The 16,599-nt window shown below is 44.3% G+C and overlaps 1 protein-coding gene across 1 annotated transcript in view; it reads left to right on the top strand.

Annotated features, from left to right (window-relative positions):
* The window catches only part of LOC311522192 (uncharacterized protein), a 78,279-nt gene extending 76,210 nt beyond the window's left edge, over positions 1 to 2,069 (top strand). Inside the window, exons 11-12 of the mRNA XM_084631247.1 lie at positions 892 to 925; positions 1,981 to 2,069. The gene's annotated coding sequence lies outside the window, so the exon portion shown is untranslated. The remainder of the gene's footprint in view (positions 1 to 891; positions 926 to 1,980) is intronic.
* Positions 2,070 to 16,599: the final 14,530 nt, after the last annotated feature.

Below are 16,599 nucleotides of genomic sequence, written 5' to 3'. Positions count from 1 at the left end.
ACCTTAAACTTAATTTTGTTAAGTGAATGCTATGCTTTTGTGCTGCTTCGTCTTATATTAGCGAGAATCTTACTATTTAACTTAATAAATAGATTCTGGTTATTCATTTTACGTACGTTTTTGTACTGTTCATATGCTCCTTCCTCTTACTGGCAACTTGCCAGATGAATTTAGTTTATTAGGATGCAGAAGAGGGAAATGTTCTATCTTTTCCTTACAACTGGCATTAATATCTCTTAAACACATATTGCATGTTCCTCCAACCACGTATCTTGATAACAGAAGGGGAAAATGATGTTGTCCCTCTAGCCAGAGTGGGTAGCCAATATTCAGGGCCTTGCAGGATTACTTTTGTTAGGAGGAAAAATGGATGATACCAGTCATATATATGCTTTGGTGTAATACTGTTTGTTTACAAAAATGTACACAAAGTTCTGTTTCCCTGAACACAGTAGAAACAAATAGCAGCAGGCCATTTACTTGCTCACAATTTCTACGTCTGCCCCTCCAATCAGTTCTGTACCTAAGAAGCTGTCTGTTTCCCTTGTCATTCAGGGACTGCACACACACAACTGCAAACAATCAATCCCTTAACCCTTGTATTTGCAACCAGTCCCTGGGAAAACCCTCTTAATCTCCGGAGAATAATTCTTGCTTAGGCTTTGGCATGTGGCCCAGTGCTTTAGGCAGTAGCCTCCTATTGTTTCCAGCTATCATTGCATAAAGGGTTATATTTTCCTTGGTTCGTCCATTGAGCCTGAAGGAAGGGTGATTAACACACCCCTTGGCTTTAACTATGACTGTGATTGTTTATAGATCAAAGATCATTTTGATGGCAGCCATTAACAACTTCTAGCATAACAATAATTTTTTCTCCTTGTTTCTTTTCAGAACTCCACCAGTTCCCATTATATTCACATTTAAGGTAAGTTTGGGAGCATCTTGGTATAAAACAAGCTATAAGACTGTCTCTGCTCATGAGGGATCAAGGAAAATCACACATGGTTGAATTATACCTTATTCATTGACATAAAAATCTAACAGCTGATGTACTTCCAAACACAAACAATTTAAAGATTTTTAGAATAGCACGTGGAAGAAAACAGGCGTATAATTTAACTAGGATATTTTAAAAAAATGTACGCTAGCCACTCATGGTCCAAGAGGTGTTCCAAGAGCCAGGGATCACAAGAGCATAGGGACACCCTGTCACATCCCCTTTTCCCTGGACATGGCCCTTGAGCCAATATCCAAGGGTGGAGTGACGTAGGAACTGCTGTGGTGGCTCTAAACCCCCAGAGATACCCAGTGGAGGTGGGAATCCTTAAAGGACCAGCCAATTAAGTGTCTTTGGAGTTGCTTTGTCAGCTGGAGCAGGGGTGAGGATATGGCTGAAAACATTTTATCTGTTTCTGAGTTGTACAAACATAGCTTGCCCTCAAGACTTGATTCTTCTGTGCAATGATAAAGTTCAGGTGGTATCATTTTTAATAGCATCTATAATAGGAACTATGCAAACATCTCCCATTGTATCTTAGTTGCCCTCCTGAAATGCCATATCATGGTTTGTAGGTCTTGAAAATTGGACTTTGACACTTTGGGGTGAGACCATACCCCTGGTTCTGTCTTTTGACACTTAGGTACCATTTGGACATATCCAAAGCCAGCCTGTCTTCTTAAACATTTTGCCCAGAATGTGTTTTTAAATATATGATTGAGTTGTCCGTTTACAAGATACTAATCCAGTCATCCCATTGATTTTGGCCTATTATGGTTTTAGGTGGGGAAATAAAGATCTTTTATAATAAACCATGGAGTAGTTTTAACGTTACATTTGAGTGCATAGGGGTAGCATTTGCCCCTACTGGATTTTATACCAAATGACTATTTCATCCATACTGCTCATTGTACTCTTGTTTTGTCTAAAAGCTAAAACACATTAATGAGTGTTTCTTCTCTTTCTTCTATTGTTTGCAACAGCTTTGGAATGTGTATGTTTAAGAGAAAATACTTACGACATGAAATGGAGGTTCCTGCTTTGCTGCTGACTTCCACTGTCTAAAGGGAATTAATAGTACTATATTTCACATTAAAGAAAATACTGAATAAATCTGATAGTGCTGGATATCTGGTATTGGCAGCGCTGTAGAAAGAGTGAGTGTTACACCATGTATCCTAGAGGCTTCAAAACCAGACCTCCTTTTTGTGAGACAAGTGCACAATAATACCACTAATTAGACACACAATAGTCAGGGTTCTAGCCCACGCAAATCACTCCATCAGACAGAAGGAATCAATTCCCAATTAATGTTAAGCACCGGTCTACACAGAAAACTTGCACTGGTTTAACTTAAATTATTTTTAAAATTGATTTAGTTAAGCATAATATCCTGTGTGGACACACATATCAGTTTACAACTGACATTGATTTGGCTTAATTCATAACTAAATTGATATAAGGCTGTTATAAACTGGTTTAATTATGACCACACAAGCACCAGTATAACTAAATTGCACCAGTATAACTAAATTGATTATTTTAAGACCAATTTTAATTAAACTGGTGCAAGTTCTGTGTGTAGACAAGGGCTAACAATAGGAATAAAGAGGGGTGGGTAGGATATATAGAGAAAAAGAGGACAAGGAGGTGCCAACTCCTCCATTCCCTCACAAAATGGATAAGCATGATTAATTAATGAGACCTGAATCATTTCCTAAATATTTAAAGACAGGTTTCAGAGTAACAGCCGTGTTAGTCTGTATTCGCAAAAAGAAAAGGAGTACTTGTGGCACCTTAGAGACTAACCAATTTATTTGAGCATGAGCTTTCGTGAGCTACAGCTCACTTCATCGGATGCATACCGTGGAAACTGCAGCAGACATTATATACACACAGAGATCATGAAGCAATACCTCCTCCCACCCCACTGTCCTGCTGGTAATAGCTTATCTAAAGTGATCATCAAGTGATGATCTATGATGAGCTATTGCCAGCAGGAGAGTGAGTTTGTGTGTGTGTGTGTGTCCCCGGGAAAAATGGGTGGGGGGTGAGAAAGCCTGGATTTGTGCTGGAAATGGCTCACCTTGATTACCATGCACATTGTAGGGTGAGTGGTCACTTTGGATAAGCTATTACCAGCAGGAGAGTGAGTTTGTGTGTGTGGTTTTTGGAGGGGAGTGAGGGGGTGAGAGAACCTGGATTTGTGCAGGAAATGGCCCACCTTGATTATCATACACATTGTGAAGAGAGTTGTCACTTTGGATGGGCTATTACCAGCAGGAGAGTGAGTTTGTGTGGGGGGGGGGGCGGAGGGTGAGAAAACCTGGATTTGTGCTGGAAATGACCCAACTTGATGATCACTTTAGATAAGCTATTACCAGCAGTACAGTGGGGTGGGAGGAGATCTCTGTGTGTATATAATGTCTGCTGCAGTTTCCACGGTATGTATCCGATGAAGTGAGCTGTAGCTCACGAAAGCTCATGCTCAAATAAATTGGTTAGTCTCTAAGGTGCCACAAGTACTCCTTTTCTTTTTGTAAATATTTAAAGTGATAGATTCAGTAAATAAAGGCAACTAGGGAGGCAGGCTGGTGGAGCATCTCTGGATGAGAGTTCCATAACCAACGACCTTCAAACAAATCTTGATTGAACTTGGGAACTGAGGCCAGGTCTACACTACAGACCTATATCAGTATAACTACATTGCTCAGCGGTGTGAAAAATCCACACTCATGAGCAACATAGTTATATCGACCTAACCCCCAGTGTAGACAGCACTATGTCAGTGGGAGAGCTTCGACACAGCTACCGCCTCTCGGGCAGGTGGATTAATTATACCGATGGGAGAATCTCTCCCATTGGTGTAGCAGCGTCTTCACTAGAGCTGCACCGCAGTAGTGCTGAACATGAAGACAAGCCCTAAGGCTGAGATCCACAAAGGGACTTAATCCACAAAAACCCATGCTCAGCTGCTCAACTTAGCTTCACAGGGCCTTGCTTGCTACCCCATAATGCTGGCCCTGGGTTTTATATGCAGAAAACCCAGTTGTTGTGGCACTGGTGGGCCATGGAGATTTTTTAACATGTTGGGGGAGGGAAAGGAAAAGGTTGAGAACCCCTAGTTTATTCTACATATGAGCAGTGCTGACCGGAGCTGCCAGTATCCCTTTTCGACCGGGCATTCCGGTCGAAAACTGGATGCCTGGGAACCCTATTTAGGAAGGCAGCAAACCGGTCAAAGAGTTTGAGAAACACTGATCTAGTCCAACAGGTATTTCCTGTATTTATTTGTGCTACCACTAGAGGGCATTCAAAACATTAAGGCCTAAATTTTCAAAAGAGGGCTTTAGTTTTTGGGTGTCCATCTTAAGTGATAGAGGAGGGCATGATTTTAAGGGGCACTGAACAGGAACAACTCCAGCTGACATAAATGGGAGCTGCATGTGTTTGGCACCTCTAAAAATCAGGCTGAAGGCGAGCATTTTCAAAGGAGATGATTTGGAGGAACCTCAGTTTTTGGATGCCTAATCTGAGACTTCTAAAGGGGCCTGATTTTCAGAGGATAATGCTCTGCACTTTCTGAAAATCAGTCCCCTTTAAGGTATCTCCACTTGAATACCCAAAAATGGAGGCACCCACAATCCTTAGTCACTTCTAAAAATGTTGGCCCAAGTTTTAAAGTTGGACATGCAAAAAATAGTGGTCACTCTTCAAAATGTAAAAACAACTAGGAGTCTTTGTGGCACCTTAGAGACTAACAAATTTCTTTGGGCATAAGCTTTCGTGGGCTAAAACCCACTTCATCAGATGTATGGAGTGAAAAATACAGTAAGCAATATAAATATTACAGCACATGAAAAGATGGGAGTTGCCTTACCAAGTGGGGGGGCAGTGCTAATGAGGCCAATTCAATGAAGGTGGAAGTGGCCTATTCTCAACAGTTGACAAGAAGGGGTGAATATCAAGAGAGGGAAAATTACTTTTGTAGTGCTAACGAGGCCAATGCAATCAACAGTTGAAACAACAGTTTCCAACAGTTGAAAAGAAGGTGTGAGTATCTGCAGAAGGAAAATTACTTTTTGTAGTGACCCATCCACTCCCAGTCTTTATTCAGGCCTAATTTGATCCAGTTTGCAAATTAATTCCAGTTCTGCAGTTTCTCATTAAAATCTGTTTTTGAAGTTTTTTTGTTGAAGAATTGCCACTTTGAAGTCTGTTATAGAGTGTCCAGGGAGATTGAAGTGCTCTTGTACTAGTTTTTGAATGTTACAATTCATGATGTCTAATTTGTGTCCGTTTAATCTTTTGCGTAGAGACTGTCCGGTTTGGCCAATGTACTTGAAAATGTGGCCTTGCCTGCCCATATTACTAAATGACACATTATTAACAAACTCAATAGGAAACATACTGTTAAAATTTGGACTATTAAAAGTACTGGTAGCATATTTCAAGTAATCAAAGCACTTTACAAAGGAATGGTTTTAGCCCCATTTTAGAGGCAAGGAAACTGGGACACAGAGAGCTTAAGGGCTTGATTTTTCAGAGTTGTCGAGCACCTGTATCTCCTGTTGACTTCAACAGGGCAGAAGATTCTGTAACCATTATCTCTTTTGTGATTTACCCAGAGCTGCACAGTGAGCCAGTGGCAAAACTCAGGTCTCCTGATTCCCAGTACTTAGCCACCCCGTGCCCCACACACATTGTTCTGTCTCGGAGGAATTGCGCCCCATAGAAAAAGACTGTAGTGCCTGCTTTCAGATCTAAGAAAATGCACAGAAATTCCAGGGATACACACCGGTCCAGCACCATTTGTGTAGAGGCCCTGTGCCTCCATACAGCTCCTAGCAACTCCCCTTAATTCCTTAGCAGTGCCATTCCCTTGGAGCCATCCTATTAGGAACTCCAGCTGATCCTGGCTTGCGAATCTCAAGCTGTAATATCTTCCCTGGGGGATCTGGATGAGAGCCCCACTCAGTTTCTACTTGTTTCCCTCACACAGACTCCAAACCACATGGAGATAGCTTTGTGGAGTCCAAAGAGGGAGTGGGTGGAGATATAGTGTCATGGAGGTGTCTGGCATCCTTTCTGTGCAGAAATGGGGAGATCTGTGCATGGAAGATCCCATCAGTACACAGATCAGGCTCCACAACAGGATTTCCCAAAATATCTTAGAGTGGTTCTGGATCATAATATCACATACTGCCAACATCTGACAAAGACCACTGCCAAGATAAAAGCTAGGAACAATATAAGCCACAAACTAGCCTTGGGCAGCAGATGTTCATGCCTTGCGGATAGCCACCTTGGCCCTTCTCTTCTGAGCAGCTGAATATTGCACATTAGAATGGGCAGGTAGCGTATATATGAAATGTGTCAATGTTCAACATTGTAACAACCTTTATGTACTTGAAAACTGTTATCATGTCCCCACTCAGTCTTCTCTTCTCCTCTCCAGATTAAACAAACCCAATTTTTTAATCTTCCCTTATAGGTCATGTTTTCTAAACCTTTAATAATTTTTGTTTATCCACATCTTTCCTGTAATGTGGCATCCAGAACTGGACACAATACTCCAGTTGAGGCCTAATCAGCGTGGAGTAGAGCAGAAGAATTACTTCTTTTGTCTTGCTTACAACACTCCTGCTAATACATCCCAGAATGATGTTTGCTTTTTTTCCAACAGTGTTACACTGTTGATTCATATTTAGCTTGTGATCCACTATGACCCCCAGATCCCTTTCAGCAGTACTCCTTCCTAGGCAGTCATTTCCCACTTTGCATGTGTGCAATTGATTATTCCTTCCTAAGTGGAGTACTTTATATTTGTCTTTGTTGAATTTCATTCTGTTTCCTTCAGACCATGTCTCCAGTTTGTCCAGATCATTTTGAATTTTAATCCTATCCTCCAGAGCACTTGCAACCCCTCCCAGCTTGGTACTGTCCATAAGCTTCATAAGTATACTCTCTATGCCAGGGGTGGGCAAAGTTTTTGGCCTCAGGGCCACATGTGGGAATAGAAATTGTATGGCGGGCCATGAATGCTCACAAAATTGGGGTTAGGGTGTGGGATGGGGTGAGGGCTCTGGTTGGGGGTGCGGGATCTGGGGTGGGGTTGGGGATGAGGAATTTGGGGTTTAGGAGAGTGCTCTGGGCTGGGACTGAGAGATTCGGAGGGTGGAAGGGGGATCAGGGCTGGGGCAGGGGCACGGGAAGGGATGCAGGCTCCGGTTGGGGGTATGAGCTCTGTGGTGGGGCTGGGGGATGAGAGGTTTGGGGTGCGGGAGGGTGCTCCGGGTTGGGATCGAGGGGTTTGGAGAGCAGGAGGGGGATCAGGACTGGGGTGTGGGGAGAGGCTCAGGGGTGCAGACTCCGAGTGGCGCTTACCTCAAGCAGCTCCTGGAAGCAGTGGCATGTCACTTCTCCGGTTCCTACGCGGAGGCACAGCTAGGCAGCTCTGCATGCTGCCCCATCTGCAGGCACTGCCCTGCAGCTCCTATTGGAGCACTGCAGGGGGCCACTGGAGCACATAGGAGCTGGAGCAGGGCCATGAGGCTGCTTCCCGGAGCCATGTGGTGTGGCCCCGGACCCAGTGCCCCGGCCGGAGCAGGGCCGAGCTGTGTGGTGCAGCCCCCCGACCCAGCGCCCCAGCTGGAGCGGGGCAAGCCCCAGACCCCGCTCCCCAGCGGAAGCTTGCGGGCTGGCCCGCGTGCTGTAGTTTGCCCTCCCCTGCTCTATACTATTATCTAAATCATTGATGAAGATATTGGAACAGAACCGGACCCAGAACCTATCCCTGTGGGACCCCACTCGATATGTCCTTCCAGGTTGACTGTGAACCACTGATAACTGCTCTCTGGGAATGGTTTTCCAAACAGTTATGCACCCACCTTATTGTAGCTCCATCTAGGTTGTATTTCCCTAGTTTTTTATGAGAAGGTCATGCGAGACACTATCAAAAGCCTTACTAAAGTTAAGATATACCACATCTCTTGCTTCCCCCCTATTCACAAGGCTTGTTACCCTGTCAAAGAAAGCTATTAGGTTGGTTTGACATGATTTGTTCTGTTACTTATCACCTTATTATCTTCCAGGTATTTGCAAATTGATTGCTTAATTATTTGCTCCATTATCTTTCCAGGTACTGAAGTTAAGCTGATGGGTCTGTAATTCCCCGGGTTGTTCTTATTTCCCTTTTTATAGATGGGCACTATATTTGCTCTTTTCCAGTCCTCTGGAATCTCTTCCATCTTCCATGACTTTTCAAAGATAATCACTAATGGCTCAGGTATCTCCTCAGTCAGCAACTTGAGTATTCTAGGATGTAATTCATCAGGCACTGGTGACTTGAAGACATCTAACTTGTCTAAGTAATTTTAACTTGTTCTTTCCCTATATTAGCCTCTGATCCTACCTCATTTTCACTGACATTAACTATGTTAGTCATCCAATTGCTGCTAACCTTTTTGGTGAAAATCGACACAGAAAAGTCATTTAACACTTCTGCCATTTCCACATTTTCTGTTATTGTTTTTCCTTCCTCATTGAGTAATGGGCCTACCTTGTCCTGGGTCTTCCTCTTGCTTCTAATGTATTTGTAGAATGTTTTCTTGTTACCTTTTATGTATCCAGCTAGTTTAATCTTGTTTTGTGCCGTGGCCTTTTTAATTTTGTCCCTACATATGGTACTTGTGTTGTTTGTTTATATTCATCCTTCGTAATTTGACCTAGTTTCCACTTTATGTAGGACTCTTCTTTGAGTTAGCTCATTGATGATCTCCTGAGTAAGCCAGGGTGATCTCTGGCCATACTTCCTATCTTTCCTAGGCAGTGAGATAATTTGCTCATACGCCCTTAATAAGGTCTCTTTGAAAAACTGCCAACTCTCTTGAACCATTTTCCCCTTAGATTTGCTTCCCATGGGATCTTACCTACCAAATCCCTGAGTTTGCTAAAGTCTGGTTTCTTGAAAGCATTATCTTTATTATCCTCCTACCATTCCTTAGAATCATGAACTCTACCATTTTGTGGTTACTTTCGTACAAGCTGCCTTTCACTTTCAAGTTCTCAACCAGCATGACAGCGTAATAATGAATCCAGATTTGCCTATCTATGAAGATCTCCAACACCCCCTCACTCACACCAAAATGCCACCTTAAGTCCAGAAACCCTTTCTGATTGGCAGCCAAAGTTCTAAAAACCTTGGTACTGTTACCAAAAGACAAGTGCCAGAGGCTGTGGGAAAATAGTGGGGTCAAGAATCAAGACCTATTTATGGATCCTACAAACCAACCACCTGACTTCACCATCCCATATAAGATATGGATCACAGTGAACTGCATCAGAACCTCACCTGGGCATTGCAATTATCTACTGCATAAATGGAAAATGAAGGGCAGCCCAAATATGTGAATGTGGATAAGATATCCAAACCATAGAACATCTAATGAACCACTGCCCTTTAAGATCCTTCTCCGGAGGGACAGCTTTGATTCATTCCATGTCACCACAGAATCATAGGATTAGACGGGAACGCAAGGGTCATCTAGTCTAACCTCCTGCCAAGATGCAGGATTTGTCGTATCTAAACCATCCAAGACAGATGGCTATCCAGCCTTCTTTTGAAAACCTCCCTAGGCAGTCTGTTCCATTGTCCTACTGTTCTTACAGTTAGGAAGTTTTTTCTGAGATTTAATCTAAAGTGGCTGAATTGAAATGGAAATAGAGTGGATGGCAGAACTGGATGCCAATCTTTAATGTTGTTTTTCAAGTTGCTGTACAAAAAAAGAAAACTAGTGAATAAGTGCTACTCAGTGTGACTAAAGCCTTGTTTTATAATGAGGTTTTCACCAGTTACAGTCACTAGTGGCAGGGTATCGCTGTAGCTGGACCAGTGCAGACTCCTAATGTAGACAAACAAAACCATTATTTGTACTAGTGGAGTTCATGCTGGTTTCAAGCAGAGGTAAAGTCCACTGGTGCAAATAGTGATTTTGCCTATGTTGGGGGTTGAGAGGGTGCATCTCCACCAGTCCATGCTCACCAGTGGTGGCAACCTTGGCACATGCCCAGTAGGCGAAAGATTGCCAAATTGAGCCTGACTAAGGATCTCAGGATTTGGACTACGGAGTTTTGCCTGAGTACAACTGTAGGAGTAGGTCAAAATATATTCATTGATATATACAGCATAAGAGAAGGGATGTGTGTCAGATTCAACATTCAGTGAGCTAGACATTACCAGGTTATAAGGGGGACTTTAACTACGCAAACATCTGTTGGAAAAGTTATATAGTGAAACACAAAATGTCCACTATGTTGTTGGAATGTACTGGGGACAACTTCTTATTTCAGAAAGTGGAGGAAGTAACAAGAGGGATAGCCATTTTAGACTTGATTTTGACTAACAGGGAAGAATTGGTTGTGAATCTTAAGGTTGAAGACAATTTGAATGAAAGTGATCATGAAATGATAGATGTAATGATTTTAAAGAAAGGGAAGAGTGAGAACAGCAGAATAAGGACAATGGACTTCTAAAAAGCAGATAGGAAGTATAGTAAGAGGCCAGTATGGCAAGAGTTCTTCAATTACCTGAATATCAAAAATGAATCCTACTGTAGTGGTCCTTCACTCTCCAGTGGGGAGGGAGACCACTCTGCCTCATTGTAGGGGTGGTAGTCTTCAGGCTAGGTCCACCCCGGCGGGCCGAGCCATATGCAGTCTGTGATTCGGGGTCCGTCTAGAAGAACTAATCACACAACAATAGTCTGGCTGCTGTCCCAACCCTTGGGTTAGCCTTCAGCTGCTCAGCTGGGGCTGACACCAATTAACGGTCTGAGGCCCCCACCCTTGGGGAGGGGCCAGGCTAGAAGCAGGCTATAGCCTATGCCTCCGGGCCAAGGCAGCCAGCAGTTATACACTGTCACAGTCAATAGCCCTAGCTCTTTGGGCCGGGCAGAGCAGGGAGAAGGCTTTAGCCTAAGCTTGTGGCTCAGGCAGCCAGCAAACAAACAATCAATAAGTTCTAGCCCTCTGGGAGAGGCAGAGCAGGGAGTAGGCTTTAGCCTAAACTTTGGGGCTCAGGTAGCTAGCAAACACATACAGTCTCAGGGTTCAAGTAGGGGTGAGCGCACACATAGCATAGGGGGCTTCAAATGGATTGCACACCCAGCAGGCTGTGTAGGGTACTGATGGGGTGTTCAGGGAGTACAGGTCTCCTGGCCTAAGGTAGGGAGTCAGCCACCCCAGGGTTTGGGCTACCAGGGGGATGCAGGCCCTCCCTACTCCACCGCATGCCAGCCCAGGGCCCTAGCAGTGGCAGAGAAGTCTGCCACTGGGTCGGCAGGGATCCAGCCATAACACGCCAACCTAGAAGCAGTCAGCCCTGTAGCCAGCCAGTCGTCAGCTGTCTCTGGGCTACTTTCTACTTCCCCAGGGTTGGTACCTTGGTATCCCCCAGTCCTCGGGCTCCTCTGGGTAGACAGCCGATGGTAGTCCCAGCAACTCCTCATCTGGGTCTGTCTCCTCCAGGGTTAGGGTGCGGCAGAACGTAGATTCAGCTCCTGGACGCCACAGCAAGGCAGAGGCGTCCATCTCCTCTGCTGGCTCCCGTACAACTGAGTTGCAGGGCCCTCCCTTTATACTTTCTGCCCTGCCCCAGTACTTCTGGCGAGGAGGGCGGGGCAGGTTCGGCTCCACCCACCAAGGGGAGTGTAGTGGTCCCTCACGCTCTAGTCTGGAGGGAGGCCACTCTGCCTCACTACACCTATAAAAAGTGAAACATGGACAAAGTGCTAAAATTGAGTACAAAAGAATTGCACAAGCAAGTAGGAACAAAATCAGAAAGGCTGAGACAGAAAATGAGTTATAACTACAAAGGGATATAAAAGGCACTATGAAGAGATTCTTTAAATACATTAGGAGCAAAAGAAAGACAAAGGAACATGTAAGAGGTAACAACAGACAACACCAAGAAGGCTGAAGTGTTTAATAGCTATTTTGCTTCAGGTTTCAGAGTGGTAGCCGTGTTAGTCTGTATCAGCAAAAACAACGAGGAATCCTTGTGGCACCTTAGAGACTAAGCTTATGCCCAAATAAATTTGTTAGACTCTAAGGTGCCACAAGGACACCTTGTAATTTTGCTGTAGTCTTCTCTAAAAAAGTTAATTGTGACCTGGTGCTTAACACAATTAATGTTAACAACAAGGGGAAAAGAACATAAGCCAGAATAGGGAAATAATAGGTTAAAGAATATTTAGCTGTATTCTACTTAGCAATACTTGATTAAATTCATCCTAGGATACTAAAGGAACGAGCTGAAGCAATCGTGGAACCATTTGTGATTATCTTCAAGAACTCATGGAGGATGGGTGTGATCCCAGAGGACTGGAGACCGGCAAACATAGTACTTACCTTTAAAAAGGGGAACAAAGAGGACCCCTGGAAATATAGATTAGTCAGCCTAATTTTAATACCTGGAAAGATACTGGAGCAAATTATTAAACAATCAGTTTGCAAGCATCTAGAGGATAATAGTGTGATAAATAATAGTCATCATGGATTTATGAAGAAATTATGCCAAACCAACCTAATTTACTTCTTTGACAGAGTTACTAGCCTAGTGGATAGTGGATAAATCAGTAGACATGATTTATCTTGATTTTAGTGAAGCTTTTGACATTGTCCTACATACGGTCTTATAAATTAATGAGGGAAAAGAGGTCTAGATGAAATTACTGTAAGGTAAGCACACAATTGGTTGAGAAAATATACTTAAAGAATAGTTGTCAATGGTTTGCTGTCAAACTGGGAGAGCATATTATAAAATTTTCAGATGACACCAATCTAGGATGGATTGCAAGCCCTTTGGAGGACAGGATTAGCATTCAAAACAATGCTGACAAATTGGAGAATTGTTCTGAAATCAACAGGATGAAATTTAATAAAGACAAGTGTGAAGTCCTTCACTTAGGAAGGAAAAGACAAATGCACAACCACAAAATGGGGAATAAGTAGTACTATTGAAAAAGGTCTGCAGGTTACAGTAGATCACAAATTGAGTATGAGCCAACTTAATGCAGTTGTGAAAACGGATAAGATTATTCTGGGGTGTATTAACAAGAATGTGCCACCTAAGACACGGGAGGTAATTGACTTGCTCTATTTGGCACTGGTGAGACCTCAGCTGGAGTACTGTGTCCAATTCTGGGCTCCATACATCAGGAAAGATGTGAATAAATTGGAGAGAGTCCTGAGGAGAGTTACAAAAATGATAAAAGGTTTAGAAAACCTGATCTATGTGAAAGGTTAAAAAATGTGGCTTATTTAGATTTCAGAACAGAAGACTGAGAAAGGATCTGATAGCTTTCAGGTATGATGATAAGGGATGTAATAAAGAGGGTGGTGATGGATTGTTCTCCATGTTCACTAGAGGTAGGACAAGAAGTAATCAGCTCAATCTGCAGCAAGGGAGATTTAGGTTGGATATTTGGAAATACTTTCAAACTAGGTGGCTATTTAAGTACTGGAATAGGCTTCCAGAGGAGGCTGTGGAATCCCCATCATTGGAGGATTTAAGAACAGGTTAGACAAACACCTGTCAGGGATGGTTTGGTCTTAAGTATATTTGGTCTTGCCTCAGCACAAGGAGATGAACTAGATAACCTCCTGAGGTCCCTTTCAAACCTACATTTCTATGATTCTACATTTGTTGGTAAGCATTCTGTGTATCCAAATGCTGGTGGGCTGCAGGAAAAATCAATTGCTGGCATTCCACAAAGGTTCACTCCAAATGGAAAGTGTGACCATTTTTTGCCTCAAAGGCCTGAAGGATGCTTGTTTTTAAAGTAATTTTCTCTTCCCCCTTCCCTTTAGGTCTGGCCTGCACACATCTTTTGTACATGAACAACTTTTTTAGTTAGGAGTGTAATTTTTTTCAACCAAAATAGTTATCCCAGTACCACTCTTAGTGTGGATGCAGTTATATGGCATAAAGGTGACATACAAGTATAGCTTATTCCCCTTTCCATGGGGAAATAAGCTATACCAGCATAAGAGTGTGTCTACACTACGAAATTAGGTCGAATTTATAGAAGTCAGTTTTGTAGAAAGCGTTTTTATACAGTCGATTGTGTGTGTCCCCACACAAATGCTCTAAGTGCATTTAGTTGGCAGAGTGCGTCCACAATATCAAGGCAACCGTAGCTATCCCACAGTTCCCACAGTCTCCGCCGCCCATTTGAATTCTGGGTAGAAATCCCAATGCCTGATGGGGCAAAAACATTTTTGCGGGTGGTTCTGGGTACATATCGTCAGGCTCCCCCTTCCCTCCCTCCCTCCATGAAAGCAACGGCAGACAATCATTTCGCGCCTTTTTTCCTGGGTTACCCATGCAGATGCCATACCATGGCAAGCATGGAGCCCGCTCAGCTCACCATCACTGTATGTCTCCTGGATGCTGGCAGATGCAGTACTGCATTGCTACACAGCAGCAGCTCATTGCCTTTTGGCAGCAGACGGTGCAGTATGACTGGTAGCCATCGTCGCCCATACTCCTGCGTCCTCTTTTAGCCGACCTTGGTGAGGTCGGTCAGGGGCTCCTGGGCAGACATGGGAGTGACTCAGCCAGGTCATTTCCCTTTTAAGTTTCATCTCATGGCGATTCAGTCCTGCCGGCATTCGTACTGCACCGTCTTCTGCTGAGCACCCAGGAGATAACGATGGCTAGTCATACTGCACTGTCTGCTGCCAGCAAGATGTATAAAATTAGATGAAGTGGCTCAAAACAAGAAATAGACCAGATTTGTTTTGTATTCATTTTCTCCGCCCTCCCTCCGTGAAATCAACAGCCTGCTAAACCCAGGGTTTTGAGTTCTATCCTTGAGGGGGCCATTCTGTTTCTCCTTGATGCAAAGCCACCCCCGTATTGATTTTAATTCCCTGTAAGCCAACCCTGTAAGCCATGTTGTCAGTCGCCCCTCCCTCCTTCAGAGCAACGGCAGACAATTGTTTAGCGCCTTTTTTCAGTGCAGACGCCACAGCACTGGGAACATGGAGCCCGCTCAGATCACTGAAGAAATTATGAGCACTATAAACACCACGTGCATTATCCAGCAGGATATGCAGAACCATAACCTGCAAGAAAAGCGAAACCAGGTGAGGAGAAGGTGACTGCAGTGCAGTGATGAGAGTGATGAGGACATGGACATAGACTTCTCACAAAGTACGGGCCCCTGCAGTGTGCACATTCTGGTGTCAGTTGGGCAGGTTCATGGCGTGGAACACCGATTCTGGGCCCGGGAAACAACCACAGACTGGTGGGACCGCATAGTGTTGCAGATCTGGGACGATTCCCAGTGGTTGCGAAACTTTCGCATGCGTAAGGGCACTTTCATGGAACTTTGTGACTTGCTTTCCCCTGCCCTGAAGCGCAAGAAATACCAAGATGAGAGCAGCCCTCACAGTTGAGATGCGAGTCGCGATAGCCCTGTGGAAGCTTGCAATGCCAGACAGCTACCAGTCAGTCGGGAATCAATTTGGAGTGGGCAAATCTACTGCGGGGGCTGCTGTGATGCAAGTAGCCAACGCAATCAAAGATCTGCTGCTATCAAGGGTAGTGACCCTGGGAAATGTGCAAGTCATAGTGGATGGCTTTGCTGCAATGGGATTCCCTAACTGTGGTGGGGCCATAGACGGAACCCATATCCCTATCTTGGCACCGGAGCACCAAGGTAGCGAGTACATAAACCGAAAGGGGTACTTTTCAGTGGTGCTGCAAGCACTGGTGGATCACAAGGGATGTTTCACCAACATCAATGTGGGATGGCTGGGAAAGGTTCATGACGCTCGCATCTTCAGGAACTCTGGTCTGTTTCAACAGCTGCAGCAAGGAACTTACTTTCCAGACCAGAAAATAACGGTTGGGGATGTTGAAATGCCAATAGTTATCCTTGGGGACCCAGCCTACCCCTTAATGCCCTGGATCCTGAAGCCATACACAGGCAGCCTGGACAGTAGTCAGGAGTTGTTCAACTATAGGCTGAGCAAGTGCAGAATGGTGGTAGAATGTGCATTTGGGCATTTAAAAGCGCACTGGCGCAGTTTACTGAGTCGTTTAGACCTCAGCAAAACCAATATTCCCACTGTTATTACTGCTTGCTGTGCGCTCCACAATACCTGTGAGAGTAAGGGGGAGACGTTTATGGTGGGGTGGGAGGTTGAGGCAAATCACCTGGCCACTGATTATGCGCAGCCAGACACCAGGGCGGTTAGAAGAGTACAAGAGGGCACAGAGCGCATCAGAGAAGCTTTGAAAACCAGTTTCAGGAATGGCCAGGCTATGGTGTGAAAGTTTTGTTTGTTTCTCCTTGATGGAAACCCCCCCCCCCCCGGGTTCCATCTACTTTCCTGTAAGCTAAGCACCCTCCCCTCCCCACTTCGATCACCGCTTGAAGAGGCAATAAAGTCATTGTTGCTTCACATTCATGCATTCTTTATTTATTCATCACACAAATAGGGGGATAACTGCCAAGGTAGCCCGGGAGGGGTGGTGGAGGAAGGAAGCACCGGGTGAGGGATGGAGGAGGGAAGGACAAGGCCACACAGCA

This window comes from Lepidochelys olivacea (genome assembly GCF_965140295.1).
Source record: "Lepidochelys olivacea isolate rLepOli2 genome assembly, chromosome: 6".
Lineage (NCBI taxonomy): Eukaryota > Metazoa > Chordata > Testudines > Cheloniidae > Lepidochelys > Lepidochelys olivacea.
The sequence above is the reverse complement of the archived record's forward strand: the minus strand, read 5'-3'. Positions and strand labels throughout refer to the sequence as shown.